Here is a 20,396-nt window from a genome sequence, read left to right as displayed (position 1 = left end):
AATTTGTTTCCCATAACAACAACAATAATAGGGAAAAAAATACACCTTTTAATAGCAATTCAAGGGCCAAAATTCATCCTTTTTTACTTCTTCACAGTCACCCTTCCTGTGGGATTTGCACTCACATTACTAACTCTGGCCTTATGCTTCACAGCCACCCCTCCATGTAGCTAGAACAAGCAACAGCAATAAAACAGAGTATGACCTCAATAATGGTTTAAAACTGAAGGAATTATATGGTTAATCATCTTGTAGTATTTGCATTCCTATCCTTCCTTCACATCCCCTTGTACTGTAGCTGATATTTCCTTACATCATGGGGCTTGGTCTAGCTAATGCAGTAAGTGAAAAAAACAACTTTTGACTTCTTGGCCTTTCATTATATCACAGCTTTTGCTGTGGGAAAAAAGGAAAATTGCTGTAACACTTCTGCTCATTGACCCAGCTCGTGTGGGAAGGGCTCTGGAGCACTCACCCATCCCTAGGAGTCGTGGCACTCACGAGGCTGGCAGAGCACTGCTGGCTCCTCTGATGTGGTCACAGGAGAGCTTGTGGCCACTGGGGCAGACAGCCTGGGCTGAGGGTCAGGGACTGTGAGAGAGCCTGTTTTATTCCTGACCTCTTGGCCCAAGCAATATACATGCCCAAAGTGCTGAGGGTATCCCGAGAGAAAGTCTTCATTAGCTGCCCACAGCTTTGTATGGATTAATGGTGAGCAAAAATGTTCAATAGTAGCTAGTGACAATGTCAAAGAAACCCTTCAGTCTGATTATCCTAGCAATTACTGCCCTGCTAAAAAATTGGAAACCAAACAACAAAAATAATACATTAGTAAAAGCTGGACAAACTAATCTTTCAAATAGAGATCCAAGGCCACATATTATGTAACACAATAATAACATTAATTTTCTCTTCTCTAGTTTCATACCTGTGTAGTTTTTAAACATTTAGTGTATTCTGTATAGATTCTGAGCTTAAATTTTCAAGGTGAAATTGCAGAAGAGCTGGTTTTCAAAGACACTACCGAACTGGAAAACCAACAGCACATTGGTTTGTATTTTGATTTATTAGGAAGCAAGCTTAACTGAACTTACTGGCTGGAATCTAAATAAGTCTTGCTGGATTTCTGCTTTGCACCTGCAGAGGCAGATTTAGAGAGCTATTGCTTTCTGTACTGTATACTGCTTTTATAATCTTCTCAAGAAAATAATTAAATGAGAAAAAAATTGTTTATAAATGAAGAAAATTGCAGTATCAATGTACTTTGCTGTAACTGCTCCCTGCTGAAACTTGAGACAATGATCCCAGTGAAGTCTATGGGACAGCTCAAAAAAACACTCCTGCATGCAATGTTTTTCTTACTGTGCTGGGATTTACTCTCAGAAGTAATGTATAGGTAAAGTGATTTGTTTGGATTTTTTTCCTTTCAAAATGTTATTAAGTTTATTTCTTAGAAATTATTATAATTTTCTATTGGTTTATTTATTACAGAAAAGAAAAAGACTGAACTGAGAGCGGAAAAATAATGATAATATTTCTTTCTTGCTTAAGAAAAAGGTAAGATTTAGAGGACCATAATACTGCAGGTACTTATTTGTGGCATACTAATAACTCTGAGGTAATTTGTTAAGTTCCCAAATACTGGCAGCTTTTGATTTAAACTTATTCAGACCTTTGCAATCTTGGCTGCCTAAAAACAGATGATTTAAAATTCACAATCCTTTCCAATTAACTGAGACAATGAGTCCACTGTTTATGCCACTGTATTAACCTGTTCTGCATTAGAGAAGAAAAGGTTACATTTCATTTTTTAGCAGCATATTAGGCTTGTAGGTATTTTAGGTTCCTCAGTTTTGATTTATACTATCTCCAGTTTGGGTTTATTTTTTTTCTTTTTTTCTTCCTACTGCATTCCCTGGGAGCTATAAATGCCCCAGTTTTCCTGGGATTTTTTTTTTTTTTTTTCGGTCCCAGGTACCCAGCTGTGACTGAAATAATGCTCCCCATCTGTGTTCATTGTTCACATTGCTGGTGTCTGTGCAAGTCACCAGAGCTTTCCTAATAAGGCTCAGTTTGACCTTTCAGAAGTTCTCAAATGCAGAATCTAACTGCACTCACCAGCCTCAAAAGACAGAGACTTCTCTGGCACTGCCCTTACAAACAGCTGTAGGAAACAGTAAAGAATGACTGTTCCAAAGCCAAAGTCAGCCCTCTGAGCTGCTCCAGAGTGCACAAGCATTGGGCAGCCAGGGGCGGGATGTTCTTCCCAGAAGGGTGGTGCACCAGATGGAGAGATCCTGGAGAAGGGGAGCAGACAAAGAGGAACAGAGGAAGTCTAGAGAGATGCCCTTTTTACTGATGGGCTTGTTTTTAGGCAGGAAAGCAGTGTCTGGTGGTTTCAGTGCCCACGTGTCCAAGGTGAGGGCTCCAAGCTGCAGGTGCCAATTCTGGTGTGGTGACCCCTGGTTCTCCTCCTTTCCAGTGAGAGCTCTGGAGCTGCTGTGACAACACAGGGAGCCAAGTGAAAGAGCTGAGCCATCTGAAAATAATGCTTGCTGGTTTGCTGTAATGCTTTTGGCTGGCATGGTTAGCACTTGGCCAGATGAGTTGTCTCACCTGGCTCCCCTGAGCCAGGAGTGTTTGTGCTGACACGTGCAGGAGAATCGCTGCCAGGACAGTGGGGGAAGGTGGTGTCTCCTCTGACAGAAGCTTGTGCCTAGATGAGGCTGAAACTATGGCTCATGTCAACAAAATAGTTCCTGTGTTCGTGAAAATAAAGAAGCAAACCTCTTTTTGTCTGTCAGGGAAAGCTCCTCCTGACTGAAGTTGCCTATGGAATCTGGAATCCCCATAGTTGTTCGGTTCAGAAGGGGAGAAAGTAGATATTAAGCAGTTAGTTTTTATCAAAGGAAGAAGACAAGCAAGGAGTTCAGATTAATAAAGCAGATAATGGTAGCCACCTTTCAGATGCCTAAAGACAAAATGGAATAGTTTGTGCTAATTTATATATGATTTCAATGTTATCTCATTTTAGTAAAGGACAAATGAACAATTATGAAAGCTAAGACAAGAATCTCCAAAACAGAAATTTCCATTAGAATGTTACAAATATTCTCAGAAAGCATCCTGACAAGTTATGGACCTTAGTGAAGGACATCTAGAAATTTGAATGGCTCTTTAGAATCTGGGTATATTAGGGCTCTAAGTTTCAATTATTTTAACTACAGCAACATGCTAACTTGCAAGCAAGGTAATAATATGTGGATAAACTTGGTTCTGCAGAGTGATTCAGCAAAGTAAATAAGAATTAATAAATTAAATTTTGCAAACAAATTCTAAACCCAGCATGAACAGAGCTTGTGTTACAACTGTGTGATTCCTAGTAGTTACAAGTATTAATGTGTTCTCTCCTTTTTGCAGGTTTTGCCCTTAAATTCACTGAGCAAGACATACAGACTTCTATCCAATGCTATGAAAATTAACCAAGGCACATTAACTTCAGGAAATTTTCAAAGGTACAAAAATAATATGTGTATTCAGTAATTAATTAAACCAAATGAGCCATCATCTTGTGCTACATAGTTTAAGTATTATGTCAGGTCAATAATTAAGCTGTAGTAAATCTTCTAGAGGTTCTATTCTGCCAAACTTTAAAGGCTCAAGACAAACCAAAGGACCCTTCACATTTTAGTAAACCAGTAAATGATTGCACAGATAACTTTTCAATCCAAGGTTTGCTACCATTAACTTTCTATTTTTTAAGACATCCAGGAATTCTATGTTTTGTGGTTATTGAATAATATCCTGTGATAAAATGTATTCCTGTCTTGAGTTTACAAAAAGGAATATTTAATAGGCTTCAGTTATGCCAAGATAAAAGTACAGTTTTCCTTCAGGGAAAGATATACATTAAGCAAAAATAATGGTTTGGAATTTTCCCTTGTTTATGTGAACATGATGATTATGAAAACTTGAACCTAATCCCACTGTATGCAGCTGGTCATGGTAAAGAAAAAGCATTATGCAAGCTGTCTTATGTGACTCTGCCAAAGCAATTCCAAAATATCTGTGGTAGTTATGTGCTTTCAAGGTCTGGCTGACTTTTAGGTGGAACTCACAGCAAGTTGTGTGGTGACCTCGTGATGTGGGAATTTTAGCAGTAGACGGAGTATCAAATCATACATCTCATCTTAACACATAAAAATATAAAGCCACATGACAGAACACAGAGCAGGAAGTTTGAAATGCTCTGAGATTCATTTTTTCCCTCAGCTATACTATTTTCTGTCACCTCATTTACATAAAGTATTTCTGGTTAAACAATTTGCAAATGCATGTGATTTAATAGCAGGTATATGTGTGGCAGAGGTAAATTTGGACTTGAAATTAAGACATTGCTAGCAGTGAAAGACAGCTGGTATACATCAAGTTTATTTCACATGCAAGTCTTTGTATGGAATTTTCTTGGAACCAGCTACTCTCTGACATGTTAGCTCATAGTTCATTTTAATTACAAAGTATCTAAATTTCCAGATCTTCAGATAATGTTTTATAATTACTAGAATTAACATAAGATTATTCAATCTGCTTTATTTTCCCTCCAGATGTGTGGCTGCAAAATCGTCCCATATAAAGCAGATATTTTCTCTCATGCAGCATCTCAGAATATCCAGGCTGCCCTATACCAGTGATACAGTAATTAACTTAATTTCCCTCTTAATTTTTTCTCCCAGCTTTATCTAATTTTTTACTACATTTATCTATAGGTTTATCTATAATTTTCCTGGGTTGCTCTTGAAGAGGTTAGCTAGAATAAGGCCAAGAAAATGCATGCCACAGATTTCCACAGAAGTGGAAGTTATGAAATAATATGATATAGATGTGTGCTCTTGATTTTGATGAAGAGAATGGATGAGATTATTATTTGCCATACCTTTCAGTCCTACTCAATGAAATGACAAGTGATAATCTTGATCATGTTCCCAGCTTACCAAAGGCAGGGAACCCAAACAATCTTAAGAAGGATGTTATATTGGAAGAATTCCAAGCATTTTTTGTAGATTCAAAGGTTAATTTCTAATTTTTTTTAAACTTGAACATTGTTTATCTAATGTGAAACCTCAGTGGTTCATCTTCATTGACTACATCATCTGCTGCTCTAGAGAGCAGCAAGAAAAGTTTATAATCATACCTTTTCTCTACAGATTTAGGGTCATAGCGTCTCATACAATAAATGTATAACTATGAATATACATAAATGTATTTCATATTTGTCAGTATTAGGAATGCCTTGAGAATATTTATTATGAAATAAAATGTTATCACTTGCACCATGGATAAAATTGTTGGAAAGTTCCAAGAAAAATGCAAAGGCAACTTTTTGACCTGAAGCTTAAAAATCATGTCTCTCATGTATATAATCTATTAATGACACTCTCAGTGCAAAGACTTTCTTGGCACATTATCCACTGACATTCCAGGAGCCAACTTCTGTTGAGTTGAATTCAACCGAATCCTGGGGGTCAGATTTTTTAGAAATGTAGTTTCTTTACTGCCCAAACATGTATTCCAGTTCCAGTTCCAACTATATATATATAGGGTTCTCAGTTTGTTTTTGGGAAGTGAAAGAGCTTGAAAAACCCATTTTATTCCATCTGAAATGATCATGGAGAGGTTTCCACGTTGCAGGACGTCAGAGAGTGAGTCTGCATGAGGTTGAGAATTTGGGGCTGACCAGTGGAGAAACCTGGGTAGATGGTCAGATGGGTCTCACAGAATAATTCAGAAAAATCCCAACAGTCAGTAGTCTGGTAGGAGAGGCTGGGAAGCTGGGGAACAGACATAGAGCATTAGAGCACACAGCATTTTCCTGCAGTTCACTGCATCACCATTCATTTTGCTGTGTGCACACTGAGCAAGGTGTTGCTGAGAGCCCTGCTTGCAGATGCACAGCAAAGATACTGTCTTTCTGTAGGATTCCTTTTTCTGTGTTGTGATACTTCACTGTTATTGTTTGTCTACACAGGATGCAGCCAAATTGAACCTGTAATCACCTTTCCTCTAGCCAGATCTTGTTAAGTGTCTTCATCTCCTTGGCTAGAAGCTTTTTCTTTCTCTCCTGCTAAAAGGTCACAAGGAACTACCTATCAAAAATAGGGAGGTTCTTTAGGAAAAGTCCTCTAACACAGAGGTGCATCTCTGTATTGCATGCCTATACAAGTTCAGACTTGCACCCACAGAAAGATTATCTGACAACAAGTGTGACAAGAAGATAGTTGCTTCTGCATGTCCCCTGTGTGATCTCTACCATCAGTGACTTTAGTTCTCTGAGTAGCATATTCCACTTTTGCCAACAAAGCTGACTCTTTTCCTCTCATATTGTCAAGTTTCTCAGTTAGGAAGAGTGGATTATATTGAAGGGGATTATAAACTGAAAGATAAGGGGGGGTTTCCCATAATGCATTAGGGTAAATAATTTCTAACTACAATAGTTACAGCTGATAAAATGAGATATTAGAAAAATACATAAATTTGCCCTTTCTTTTCCTCTCCATTTTGTGGCTTTCTTGCCTACATCACATTTTTGATCTGACCTGGTAAACAAGAGCCTTTTCCATTTGGTTTTCTTTCCCATCACACTGTCACACAAAAGCCTTTCCCATGTTTCTCTGTATACACTGTTGATTAAGATCTAGAGGGAGTTTTTTACAGACTGTCAATACAGTAGAAAGTCTGTGATCTCAGAGTTTTCCCTTTAGAAGCTGTGAAAATGAGGATTCTTGGCTTCATTTTTAGTGTATCTGTAACCTACCACATGTCACTTAAATTGTTTGCCTTTGTGGCTGCTCATCCCTATTAAATTAGTTCACACCAGTAGAGCTGCAAAGAGAAAGGATGAGGTTTTTCTCCTTCATTTCCTCTTGCTGCTTAGTGGGAAGGGGTTCTCAGCTGCTGATTATGTTGCTTCCTTGGTTCTCTCCCTGGCACGTTTCTGTGCCTGAATGAGGAGCAGGCTGTCAGCAGTTTGGGCAGAGCGCTCGCCAAAAGAGACACGGGCAAGAGGAACACAGATCCAAACTGCTTCCTTTCCAACCTGCACCAAAATGAAGGCAGGAACTTTTCTCTAAGTTTACTCTTTGAAATTCAAGATCAAGCTGTCAAATTGCTAGTCTCTGGAAGTATTTATGAACCTTTTCCTATATTTAGGTGGTGGTTTTTTTCCCTGTAAGAGCCGAGTCACTTCCTTCCTGTCCAGTATCAGTCACTGCTTACTGGAGAAATATAACCAAGCAAGGGCACCAAAATAAGACATGCATAGTCTGATAAAAATACTTCTAATATTTCATGTAAGAAATATTTTTAAGGTGGATTTTGTAGAAGAATTGTATGTGTCATTATCTCCTCTTCCCATCCCAAACACTTCTCATCAAATGAACATATAAGATCTGTCATATTTTTCAGCCATACACTTCTTGTAACTTGATCCAGAAGTATTGCAACATTTTTCTTGCAAAAATTCAAAGTAGCCCTATAAAATAATTTGGATTTTAATTAATATAGAATCATAGTCATAGAATGGTTTGGGTTAGAAGACACCTTCAATGTCATCTAGATTCAAATCCACACCCTGGGCAGGAGCACCTTCCACTAAACCAGGTTGCTCACTGCCCCATCCAAGCTTGCCTTGAACTCTTCCAGAAATAGGTTATCCACAGCTTCTCTGGGTGATCTGTTCCAGTGCCTTACCAACCTCATGGAGGAGAATTTCTTCCTAATATCTAATCTAAATTGATCCTTTTGCCTTTTAAAACCACTCCTCCTTGTCCTATCCCTACATGTCCTTGTGAAACATCCCCCACCTGCTCTTCAGGACTGAAAGGCTGCCCTAAGGTCTCCCTGGAGCATTTTCTTCTCAGGTTGAACAATCCCACCTGTCTCAGCCTGTCTTCAGAGCAGAGGTGCTCCAACCCTCTCATCATCTTAATGGTCCTCCTGTGGATGTGCTTCAACAGCTGCATGTCCCTCTCGTGTTGAGAACCCCAACAGCTGGATGTGGCACTCCTGAGAGTGGAGCAGAGGGGTGAAATCACCTCCCTCAGCATGCTGGCCACTCTCTTTTTCATCTAGCCAGGGTACACTTGGCTGCCTGGGCTCTAAGTGCTCATTGCTGTGTTATGCTGAGCTTCTTGTCAACCAACACATCAAATCTTTACCTCAGGGCTGCTCTCAATCCTTTCTCTGCCCAGTCCATGTTTGTGCTTGATCCACATGCAGGACCTTGCACTTGGCCTTGTTGATCCTCACGAGGCTCACATGGGAGCTAGATCACATGATATGGTTTGGAGAATGAAGAAGAGAATACTAGAAAGGAAACTCTTTTGTGACTTTACATATTAAGACCAAAAAAATAAAAGAAAACTGTTAAAGCAAAACAGGCAGAACTGCCTAATGCCACATAAGTGGTGAGATAAAGAAATATTTAAACTGTAAATGTTTTTTGAGTGAGGCATATGGGTAAGCCTGACATTTCTTCACAGAGGACTTTTTTGGACATCCAGAAAAAATTACATATCTGCAACTGCTTAAATCTACTTGCAGTGAGAAAAGTATTTGGACATGTGTTTATATAAGTATATGTGCTATTGACATAGCAATGGAGCAGCTTGCTGACTCAGGGCCAAGAAACACTAATGGTAAAACTTTCTAGAATTTGTTGTTGCCTTGCAGTTTTACAGATATTAAAGACATACAGATTTAAAGACAACATTTCTTATTGTTGCCTCAAGTTGTAATCATTTTCCATACTGCATCCTCAATCTGTCCCCAGAAGGAAGAAGAAAATGTCTTATTATTTGTGTCACATGTAGTAGGAGTAGGTTTGTGTCTTGACATGCAACCAGATCAGGTACAAGTGAAATGCAGTCTCCCACCTAAAGAGCAGATTACTTCTGGGGAAGAATTCAACCATGTTTCACACTTTATGCCTCATGTGGAAGAAAAATTCCTGGGTTCCAGCCAGCTTTGTGGTTCCCAATACATGAGTGTGTACAGAGGAGAGAGAGGTGTGTGTATGAGGCTCTCTAAGATATCATCCCCTTCTCAGCTGCTTTGCAGTGAGAAAACTGGTGCCCTGGTTAGTTGGATAAGCTGGTGTTTAGAGGAATCTAGTCCCACCTTCTTGCTCTGGGCAAGGCTTCCCCTGTGACAGTGCTGCATCCAATGCCACAGGAAAACATTTCTTCACCACCTCACTGGACAGATACATCTGGGATTGTGAAGTGTTGAGTAATGCAGTAGTGGGATGCTCATAAATGCCACAGAGAAATTCCAGGCTTCATGGCTCAGCAGCCATCTATCACACAGGGAGCAAATTTATCTCCAGGAACTGTTCCTGGAAGCTGCAGGGCACGACAGTTCCCACTGAAAGTGTTCTCAGTGATCAGAGATTCTACGGGATTTTGAAATCCTGAGAGATGTAAGTTAAGATGATTAGGGCAATAAAATATAAACACTGATTAACAAAGCAGGTCTTTATAGCCATTAAATTTATATTTATAAATAGCCAGAGACATGACTGTCAATGTTCAACCATGCAACAAATTGAAAGCAAATAAAGAAATGATGACACAGTAATTGTAACTGAAATGAAAACATTCTTTACCAGCATTTTTAGATACTTATACACACATTAACTTTTTCTTTTAGGTAGCAGACCTTCCCCACTTCATAGTTTAAATGGTACCAAATTAAACTGTCTTGTACATTGTCTGTTATTGAAAATTTAAAACTCTGTATAACTATTGAAATAATTCAGAATTTCATAAGATAACAAAAGAAAACAGTTTTTCTTTGAAAACTTAGACTTTGAATTTCAGTTGTGATTTAGATAAATTCATAAATATCTCTACAACCATGATGCCATGGAAGTGGTGAACTGTGTTTGCACAGCCTAATGCTGAGGTTACACTTAAAATTCCAGAAGGATTATATTCTGTCATGTTCAGAACAAAGTGAGTGTATTTTATGTCTCAAAGTACTCATCAGGATCATGATGAATTTTGAATCATTTAGAAGAAGCTATGCATTTTAGAATATTTTGGAGTGAAAGGGGTGATTTTTATTTTTCCTTCTATCTCATACCAAGTGCTATTGGACCAACTTCAGAATGCATGGCCTGATTCTCAGGTGCATGGCAATTTTCTGCTGGGGCTGTGGAGAAAATTCTCTGTTGAGACTTTTCTTCCAATCTGAATATTGTATCACACACACAACATAGGCTGGGATTAAAATAAAGACAGATTAAGGTGAAGTATAATGCTGAAATGCAGCATTAACAAAGATCTAGCTATTAACTCAGAGGATATTAACTAGAATAGACAATACAGCAATATTTATAGATGGAAAAAATGGTGGAAAAAAGAGACAGTTGAGGGGATCTGTCTCATTCCAGGAATATATCAAAGTAAGAACAGCTCTACTGTTCTACTGACTTCTGAAAAATTTGTGGTGACATCCATTAATGTGCAATTCTGTCATGTGACCAGTATCATAAAGGTCCCGTGTCTTCCATGGTTCATGGTGGTTGCAGTGACCCTGTTAGAACTATACAGCTGCTGCAAGCAAGTTTACAAACATAATTTCTGTCTTAGAAATCATTGTTACTAAAGTTCAGTAGGCTACATTAGACATATTTCTGTAGAAAAAGTTTTCTGCCTCCAAACTTTAGATGTCCTATATAAAGTTATTCATTAGATTATCACCTTTATAACAGCTGAATGAGACATCTATCTTGGGAGGACTTATCTTCTGGTTTTGCTCTTGCATTAATTCTAAATTTGCTATTCACTAAGCAAATATTGCTGAATAAGAAAGCATCACTTTGCAAGTTGAATTTCCAGTGTAGGATAATAGTTTATGTGCATTCTTGATCAGTATATTAAATAGTGGCAAAGTAGGTCTATTGATCAGTTTTAAAATGCAAACTTGGAATGGGTGCACTTTCTGTATAAAGAACAGCATCAGAGATTTTTGGCTCTAATGTTTCACTGTCTGAGTTTTTATCTTTTTTTAGACAGGTCCTTTCTGTAAATATAAATAAAGTAAAACATTTTCATGTCACTGTTACTTAACTATATGAAGAAAACAAGAGGGATCATTTCACTAATCATTGAAATGCAGCCATTTCAGTGATGTGTAATTTTATGGATGCTAGCAAACTAAACAAGGGGTTAATGAGCAGGAGAATAGTATATGCTGTTAAAACTGCAGAGAAAACTCAAAAACTGTTTTGGTAAAGGGAGATGTTTGACTTGCTTCAAGCTATAAAAGAAAATTTGTGATTCTCCTAAGTCCACAAGCCCTAGATTAATGTTAGTGTCAAACTGACTCTGTGTTAAGCTCATTTGATGTACCTCTGGGCTATAAGATGTTACTTTGCCAGCAGCAAAGGTCACATGTTTTCAGGTATTGACAGAGCAAGTAATGACAAGTTGTTTCTGTGTTTGAGTGGATCAGGGTCTTTTTAGCTTTCATTCAATGAATTTGGCAAAGTGTAGCCTCTGCCCAAGAGGGCCCTGTGCCTTTGAGCATACAGCTGAGGGAATTATTAAACCTCCAGCTCTGAAATCTATAGCTTCATTTAGTTCAGACCTCCCAAAGGAATGTTTATGCCCTTAGCTAAATAGCAAACAATTTTTACATAGGTAGAAAATTTCTTCTTGATCAGAAAAAAGAAAGAAAAAGAATAATTTATAAATTTAACCCTAAGAACATCTTTTTAAAAATATGTTTAGGCATGGTAGGTCAAACTAGACTTACAGTTATAAAAAACAACAGTTTTTGTGAAACTATGCAAGCACCAGTCTTAAGGAAGGAAGCCTGATCAAATAGCTGAAACTCAGGAGCAGAGCTGAAGTGCTGCTTTCCTGGCTCCTTCCTGGGTTGTTGAGTGACAAAATAAGTAGTGTGACAATACCAAGATTTACACAATGTTGTGAGTCATCTCTAACAAGTAATCAGAAAATACATTAAGCTACTCAGATGGGAGCCTGAAACTTTCCAAATAGTCACAGAGTACACATGACTTCTCCTGTGCATTGGAGTGATGAAGAGTGCTTTGAGAAAAGTTCTGTTCTTTAAGGCAAAAGGCAATAAAGGCAGTTTAGGTTAGAATGCTCTGGGAACAGGATTTGCTAAGTATTATCTGACACCTACAATCTGTGGGGTAGGTTTTTTCCCTCCCAGCATGAGATCTAAGCAAGAGGAAATGATAACAGCTTATAGTGGATGACAAGGGGATGGATTCCCCAGATAGCTGTCTCTTGCACAAACACAGATACAGTCAGTCTTCTCTGAGAAACAGATGCTTGGAGCCTCAAGTCATGTCCTCAGTCTCCATGCTTGCTCTTAGGCTCTTTCTACCTTATCCCAAAATTTGGTTTGATAGGAAGCAGAAATGTCTCAAGAATGCCAGCAGCCCATCACCACATCAAGTGATCTAACCTGCAGAACTAAGCACCCCTCTGCCCCCCTTTCCACCTGCCCTCCAGCATATGGACCTTGCCTGGAGCAGCTTTCCTAGGAGAGATGTGTTTAATCTCTTGTCACCATTGCCTGGTGACTGAGGAGCTCCTGGGGCTGGAGCTGCAGCTCCAGATGTCATCACAAAGAGGAACCCTTGAAACTGAGACTTCCAGTTTCTGATGGGTCCCCAGCATCCCACGAATTTTCCATGAACAATGTGTGCCTCACAAATTGGAGTCCCTTGGAGAATTAGGCCTGTTTTGCATCCCCAAACAGCTTTAGCTAAAAGGCAGGATCTCAAGCAATTAGTGCAACACAGACAGGGTGACAACTGAGCAGACCCAGAAGCCCAGCATTAGGTCCCCAAAGAACTTGAGCTATCTGTGCAGCACCAGAGGTATGGATTATTTTAATTGCTCCTGTGAAGTTAAGCCCCTCAGTTCCTCTGAAAGGGCACTGATGTGATTTGTTGCATGCTGAAAAGCACATTGGCTCATGCTGTAGTGACCCAGGTACTGACAGAGATTGTTAATTTGTTTGTATATGTGTCACAGCTCCTAGAAGTGCCTGCACAAGGATTTAACTGAACCTGACTAGCTTAATCAGCACGGACTTCTACATGGACATGCCTTTCTCACATCTGTGCCATTTGTTTCACTGCCTCCTTTCTCTTTCCTTTACTCACGTTTTTTCTTAATGAGGTTTCCATAACTTTAAACACTTCTCTGAGTCTTTTCCTTTTTATGCTCTCCAGAGTTGCACTTTTATCTCTGTAAAAAGTTGCAGAAGGTGTAAAACTGGCAAAGAGAAATGTAAGTAGAAAAAATATGAGACTAAATACAACCTGAAAATACAATATAGTTTGCCCTCAAGCTTTTAATAGCAAAAATGAAAAGACATAGACATCTCCCTGAGCCTGCTTAGCACAGCTGAGCAGAGAAAGGGGAACTGACCACCATCAAGTATGTTGCTGTATTAGGCTTCAGGAGAAAATAAAAAAATATTAGAGGACAAAACTGGCCATGCTTTCCCTCACAGTAGCATTGAGTACTCAGCTTCCCTAAAACATAAGAAAATTCAGTAAATAAATATTTTAGTACTGCAAGTGTAGTCTTATGTCAGTGTCACTCTTCCAAAGGCAACAGCATTTTATTTGCTTGTATTGACAAAATTCAGGGTTGCAATTTTTGCTTCTGAATAAAAGACTGTATTTTTCATCTGAACTTCAGATTGCAAAATATTAGTATGTTTTCTCTCCCCTCATAAGAAAATAAGGGTACTAAGTTTTAATTGCATGCATAAGAAAGGAACATAAAGCATGTATGTGTGTATACCTGTAAGGAGATGCAGAGGAAGACACAGGTGTAAATTCCAGCCTTCTTTTGTAGTGGCAGTCACTGCTTCCCCAGACACAAGCTGGGAAATCATGAAAATTTATGAAACTGTCCCCAGTGTGACTACTTAATCTTCTTCCTCTTTTTCTGTCACTTTTATACTTGTACAATAATTGTACCTTTGCATACTATTTGAAGGAGCATCACAAGGGAGATTTTAATTCACATGTGTATGGTAGGTTGATTATATCCTAAAACTTTCAAATTTGTGCTTTTCAATATCTTTTGTATAAAAAGGGTGAGGCAATAGCTCAAAAAAATGACACCCATTACCTTATCTACTGGGTTGGATCAAGACACCTAGACACAGGTGCTAGGATGTGAATATTTGTCTCCCATTATAGGCAATAGCATTTGAGTCAATACAGGCAGTGGAGCTTGGAGAGCTGCACCTGGACAGTGAAATAATTTCCAGATTCTCCTAACTGTACAGGCTAGTTTGTCCTCTGACTGTTGTAAGAGCTTAAATATCTAGCAACATTTTGAGAATTAAATCTTGATGTCTGCAGAGGTGAATCCTATCCTGTGAAATCATTTAAACAGATGCAGATGTATGTCTGGAGTAGACAGTGATTGAAGTAAAACTGTTGTGATTTTATCATGAATAAAATTCCTTTTCTATGTGATTAAAATCCAGTGTATGGTTAACTTACATTTATTTACCTATCAGAGTAAGGATAAATATGCTGTATTCGTGAGGCAAGTAACTATTTTTTTTCATATTTAAGATATTCAGGGTGGTCAGTAAGCATTTAGTAATGCTAACTCCCATTAAGCATTACATAAGTCAATTACACTTACTCATTTCCAATGAAAATATTAAAACCAGAAGTTAGAGAGCTGGAGAGCTAGAGTTTGAACAATTCCAAATAATGATTAGTACCATAAAATAAGAACACTAAGAAGTTATTTAGTACAAAACCTGATGAAGGCCTCAGGGCTGTGTTCATATCATGAGAGAGGCTCAGCCCAAGTCCTGTGAAGCACTGACAAGTGGCCAAAACAGACCTGAAGTGATTCATAGATTTTCATGCTTGATCCCAAGCATGAAGGTTGAATCTGACTCTCTGACCTTCCTTTAAATAACAAGATTCAGCCTTGTTTTTCTGTGCAAAAACAAGTTGCTGACAGCCTAGAAATAAAGAAGGGTTTGAATTTCTTTTCAGCTCAGAGCTCTTAAATTTTTCAGTCTCAGCACTGCCTCACCAGGTATGCTGGTTGTGCACCCATTCAGAAGCAGGATACAGTCAGTACTCATTATCCATCTGCTGCAGATATTCATGCCACAGATACCAGCTGCAGCAGATTGCTCCATGAATGTTTCTAAAATCCTTCCAGGAGCATCTCAACTCCATAATCAGTACAGCTGCTTTTGAGTTACACAGAACTGGAGATGATAAGCCCATATAAATCTTATCTGGCTCCATAGTAAGCCAGCTCCCTGGGAAACACAGAGACTGGTGGTGTCTACCTATATTTGGCTGGGATTTATTAATTTTGGCTCAATGCTGCTCTGCCAAACCCATAGTGGAGCTGGCTTTGGTGGCAGTCCATCTGACAGGTGACAAAGGGTGGAGGGAATGAAGCAATTGCTTCTGAATCATGGTCCATTTTTGTGATTTATTAGAGGAGGCACAATGTTACAAGATTTCAGTCAGTTTGGTCCTGTTCTGAAAAAAACTTTAAATTTTTTAAAAAATCTTTTATATTATTTTAATTTTTAAATTTTAACTAACATGTCTTTTTGAAGTGACAGGAGATGTTGCATGGACTTGTGTTCAATCAGAAAAAAAATCTAGATAGCTATAGACTGAGGGGACTAAATAAATAGTGCTTCTTTAGTTTTAATAGGATAGTTGGTTTTAGGTTGTCAACAAGTAATCCATTTTAAAGATGTCTATTCTCTTTAAAATGTGCTTCACATCAGGAGACTGACACTGTGACCTGGACTGCTCTTGAAAGCCTGTGGTATGAAATAACCCTCCAGCACTAATTTTTAACTTTCTCCAAACTTCTAACATTTGTTCACATGTAGTTTCTTCATGTGACAGTGAGACACACATGTTCTAGAGGAAACTTTAAAGCTTAGCCTCAGACTAAGTAAAGTCTTAGAGGTTTATGGTGGCTGTGAAAGTTACTCAGTTAAAGCATGATGTTTCCATAACTGATGGAGACACTTCCAACAAAGTAATTCCTAGAGGCCCTTGGTTTTATTTTGTCAAGAGCAGAGAATCCTGAACAATAAACTTTTGGATCATTCAATAAGATTCTTTATGACTTTATGTTAATTTCTGTATTTTTTTCTTCTCTCTTCAAAGGTCCTATTTCAAGCAGCAAAGATTCTAAAACTATAATGTCAGCTTGTGTATAAATGACACCAGAAACCTCAAAAATTCTGCTAGACAATGGAAAATTAAGATACATGGACAAGATTGAGACATAACTAGAGAACATGTAACAAGAAAAATATCTTAATTGTGCTGAAGAAAACATTTTTATGGGCTGCAAATATTTTTTGATTTCTATAACAACTTATCATTAAGAACTTTCTAAAAATATTAATTAATTGAGACTCACATTTTGAAAGGTGAATAATAGCTATATTGGGATGGTCCTGTTTTTCAGTGGAGTACAGTCTGGTCCACTTGTGATTGATATTTGACAAAATACAAACTGTTGACCCAGATGGTAGCAATCACATACAGAAACTATTTCTAGATCATAACTGTAGTCAAGATTATGATCCAAACTTCCAAGCATTTAATGTAAGCAGTGGCAGAATTAAGACACTGCTTAAACTGAGAAGGGAATTACTGTCAGTATAGGCTGTTAAATGCACTGGGAGCTGCCATAAATACAGGTAGTTCCAACCATGCCTTCCTAATTGCCTGGGCAAGTCCCTCAATCTTCCCTTATCAAAACAAGGACCAAAGGCACACCATGTGGAACAGATTCTGAAAGCTCTGTGGAGCCAGAAAAATCTGTTGCCTGTGACCCCAGGGAAAACTTCACATTTGGTAAGACTTCAGTTTGATTTTGTTTCTTTGAGCCTTTCTGCTACAAGTGTTTAATAATTTGAACTATGTCAATAATTGCTCAAGTTTGCCTACATGAGTTAAGTCATTTAAGAAATTACTTAGGAAAGTAATGAATTTGATGAGAGTATAAGTAAAGCTAATTAATCATCAGTTAGTCACAGCCTTGTGTCTAGACAAGCAGCAGTCTTGCAATATGCAGTACCTGGGGCCAACAAGTAAAAATACTTGTATTTCATATTAAGCTTTTATTTCACTGTGATTGTAGTAGTGTATAGACACTATAACTTGATTAAAATGCAAAAGCCAAAGTACTTTGTCTGTTTGCCCTTACAGTGATGTAATCCAGATACTGTATTCTTCAATTGAATTTCCTCAGCCTGTTGGGAAAAGAAAGCCTCTTTCATGAAAACACATCTTTCCTTAAAGCTTCAGAAGTTTTAAGTGTATGTATGTAATTAGCAAACTAATCTATCTTCAAGCTGTCCCAGTTGCAGAACTGTAATTCAGGAAAACTGCTGGGTACAATGCTCAGAACCATTTCTTGTAGGTGAAATTCAGTGCTTATCACAGCACCCAGAGCAGCTTTTCTTAGCACATCCTTTCTGTCCTGTAACTCTCCTGGAGCTGAATGTCCTGCAGCAGCTTCAGAGTCTCTGTGTGTTTCTAACCACTCACAGCCACACATGATACAGTGCTGCAGCTGAGCTTCGATGGCACAAAGGTTTTTATATCCCTGGTCGATTTTTATCCAAGAGGAATAGTGTCACTGTTTTAATAGCAGAAACTTTTTTAAAAGGCCTCTGTGGTTTCAGTTGTCATTTCAACTTTAAGGATCAGTTAAGGGCAGTTCAGCATATTTAGTGTTCACTTGACAGACTCTTGGTATGTCCTTGTCTCTATCCAATGGTTTCTTACCTGGAAAGCTCCTTTCAGCTCACTTGAGTGAACTTTCAGTCCACTGGAGTGAAACTCTTTCAGCTGCTTCTGCAGCTTCTTTCTACTCTGTTTGTCAAATCTGTCTGAATTGTACCAAAGTTAGCAGAGCTAAAAACAGAGCAGTATCTAGGAATTAAGAAGCTGATAATACCAGTGTGGCCAAATGTACTAATCATAAAAAAAAAAAAAAAACAATAAAATGTCACTGCTTGAATAAAAGCTTGAAATATACTATAGCAATCCCTTTTTTTTACAAGCTCAGTGGAAGATTGAAGAAATGTGTCTTTTTTTATGGGATGATTTAGCTCATTCATACCATAGCCATAGGGAAAATTCCTCAGCACACTATATTTTGCAGTGAAAATATTCATGTTCTGAAGTCAAGTTCAAATGTTTAGTCACTTTAGACATTTGAACAAACCAAATGTTTAACATTTCATGTCACTCTTTAGCAAAGTCCATTTTATATACAAAAAATGCTCCTACCTAATTCTTGAGTTTACTTTGTGCCAATTGCACTGAACCCTTAAATATCCAAGGACTAGGTGCAGTAATATGAAAATACAGTAAAAGCACATCACTACATTCACCTTAAGTACATGAATTGTAGAGGAGGGCCTGCATTAGCAAGGTGACCAAGGAGCTTAAGGCAATTATGTGATGTAAAGCTGTAGTAGCAATACCATTATTCCCAGCCTTGCCAGCACACAGTAAGACAGCAGCTTTCTTTTGTCTGGGAGAAGGAACAATTCTTCTGCCTGTTTCCCACTTTTCCTCTTCTGCCCTATCAAAGTGAGTACAAGGACAGGATCATCCCCAAAACAGTTCCATGAAGAGGGAACTCTCTCATGCAGGAGGTTCACACCAGCTCATGTCTTGATAAGATGGCTGCAGAGCAGAGAAGGGCTGAAATTTCAAATGGTTCTGTGGCTTCTTATGTGGCTTCCCACTCCCTTAGATGTGAGATTAGCTTTTATTGTACTGTAAAGGAACATGGAATTAAAACATTTAAATTCTATCAAAGTGAAAACCATGCTTCAGAACCGTACAGCTGGTTTGGTTTGGTACATGGGAGTGTTCTCTCTCATTCTCTATCATTAAAGGAGGCACTGAGGAGCATGGATTAAATTTTTAACTTAAACCAACTAACTAGTTACACTAAAAATGTAAGTTGGATAAAATTTTTCAGATTTGCTTGACAATATCCTGAAAGCAAATTCCCTGCACAGCTTCACATACAAAGTAGGAAAGACCTACTCAAATCGACTTGACTACAGGATTTGAACAAAGAATTAGAGGCAGAAACAGAAGTCTGAAAGAAATGGTACTTAAAACAAAGTGGAGCACTATTCCCTGATAGTTTTTTTGGTGGTGTTGTTGTTTTAATTTATTTTTATTGCTTTTTTAAGCACTGAATGATACTTTGTTTTAGTGGAGGTAAGCTGCCCGAGCTAGCAGGCTACATGACAGTGATGCCATGTTTTGATTAACATCAAGACTCCTACATACCTAAATCAATTCATTGTGCAAACATACAAGAGTCCAAAAAAGCAATCCTCAGAATTAATGGTGTCTGGTCATCCATTCTCCAGTGAGGCTGAAAACACAGATGGACGTGATGCCCTTCCCACTGTGTGTCATCAGATCTATCTTCCTCAGTCCTGAAGAGAGCACATTTTTAGCACTGCCTGCTCATTCTCCTTTATCAGGCATCTCATTTTTGGCATCACATGATTCTAGGAAAACTTTGAAATCTCTCATTTGGAAGAAAGAAATAAACATATTTCAGTACCTAGGATTGCCAAAAATACTTTCAAAATGCACAGTCTTAGAGCTAGGAAGCCAAAAGATAAGCAACATGAACACAGAATTTAACTTTTTTTTTTTTTTTAAGATTGTTATTTTGAAAACAGTTTCTTGATTTATCTTGGGCATTTGACTGACATCCTTTCTATTTAACACTTGCTGTTGGCAGGAATAGTCTCCATTTCTCAGTGGTTCTCTGCTGTGCAGTAAATTGAACATCTCTGTCATTTTCATCCTGATGGACTATCTTCTTTCTTGAATGTTACTGTTGCTTTTAAGTAAGCAAAAGTGTTGCAAATAATTTCAGAACAAAAATACATTTTGGGAGATGTGAGTCTTTCAGACTCAGTGTCAGACCAGACCACTTGTGCAGCACAGTTAAATCACCATTGTTATTCTTTTATTCCCTCTGTATAAATATAACTGCAGTATAAAAATCTTTTTGATGTCTAGGATAGTGTATGGCATCACAGGAAAACTGAGGAGGTCTTCTAAGCTGATTAAATAAAACCAACAAGAGTCACAGGAGGGAAGGGAGGAGGGAAAACACTTGCTCTCCTGATCTGAGATGTTTGCAAAAGCTGCAGCAATTCTCCACCAGTTAAGGATTGAAGTTTCCCTGGTGGACTGATGACCTTTGATGTGATAATTGCTCGTTTTTCCTGAAACTCCCAAAAGAGAGCATGTATAGTAGGGTTAG

General features: G+C 38.2%; 1 protein-coding gene across 9 annotated transcripts in view; it reads left to right on the top strand.

Moving 5' to 3' along the window:
* Positions 1–20,396, top strand: part of SULF1 (sulfatase 1) — a 122,535-nt gene that overhangs the window by 21,386 nt on the left and 80,753 nt on the right. For 7 of the 9 annotated variants that reach the window (XM_056483924.1, XM_056483918.1, XM_056483919.1 and 4 more), the window contains 2 exons: positions 1,492–1,557; positions 3,421–3,515. The exons of 1 other annotated variant lie outside the window; for it this stretch is intronic. The gene's annotated coding sequence lies outside the window, so the exon portion shown is untranslated. The remainder of the gene's footprint in view (positions 1–1,491; positions 1,558–3,420; positions 3,516–20,396) is intronic. One more of the 9 variants, XM_056483925.1, reaches the window with a different exon arrangement.

Source organism: Oenanthe melanoleuca, chromosome 2 (assembly GCF_029582105.1).
Source record: "Oenanthe melanoleuca isolate GR-GAL-2019-014 chromosome 2, OMel1.0, whole genome shotgun sequence".
Lineage (NCBI taxonomy): Eukaryota > Metazoa > Chordata > Aves > Passeriformes > Muscicapidae > Oenanthe > Oenanthe melanoleuca.
The sequence above is the reverse complement of the archived record's forward strand: the minus strand, read 5'-3'. Positions and strand labels throughout refer to the sequence as shown.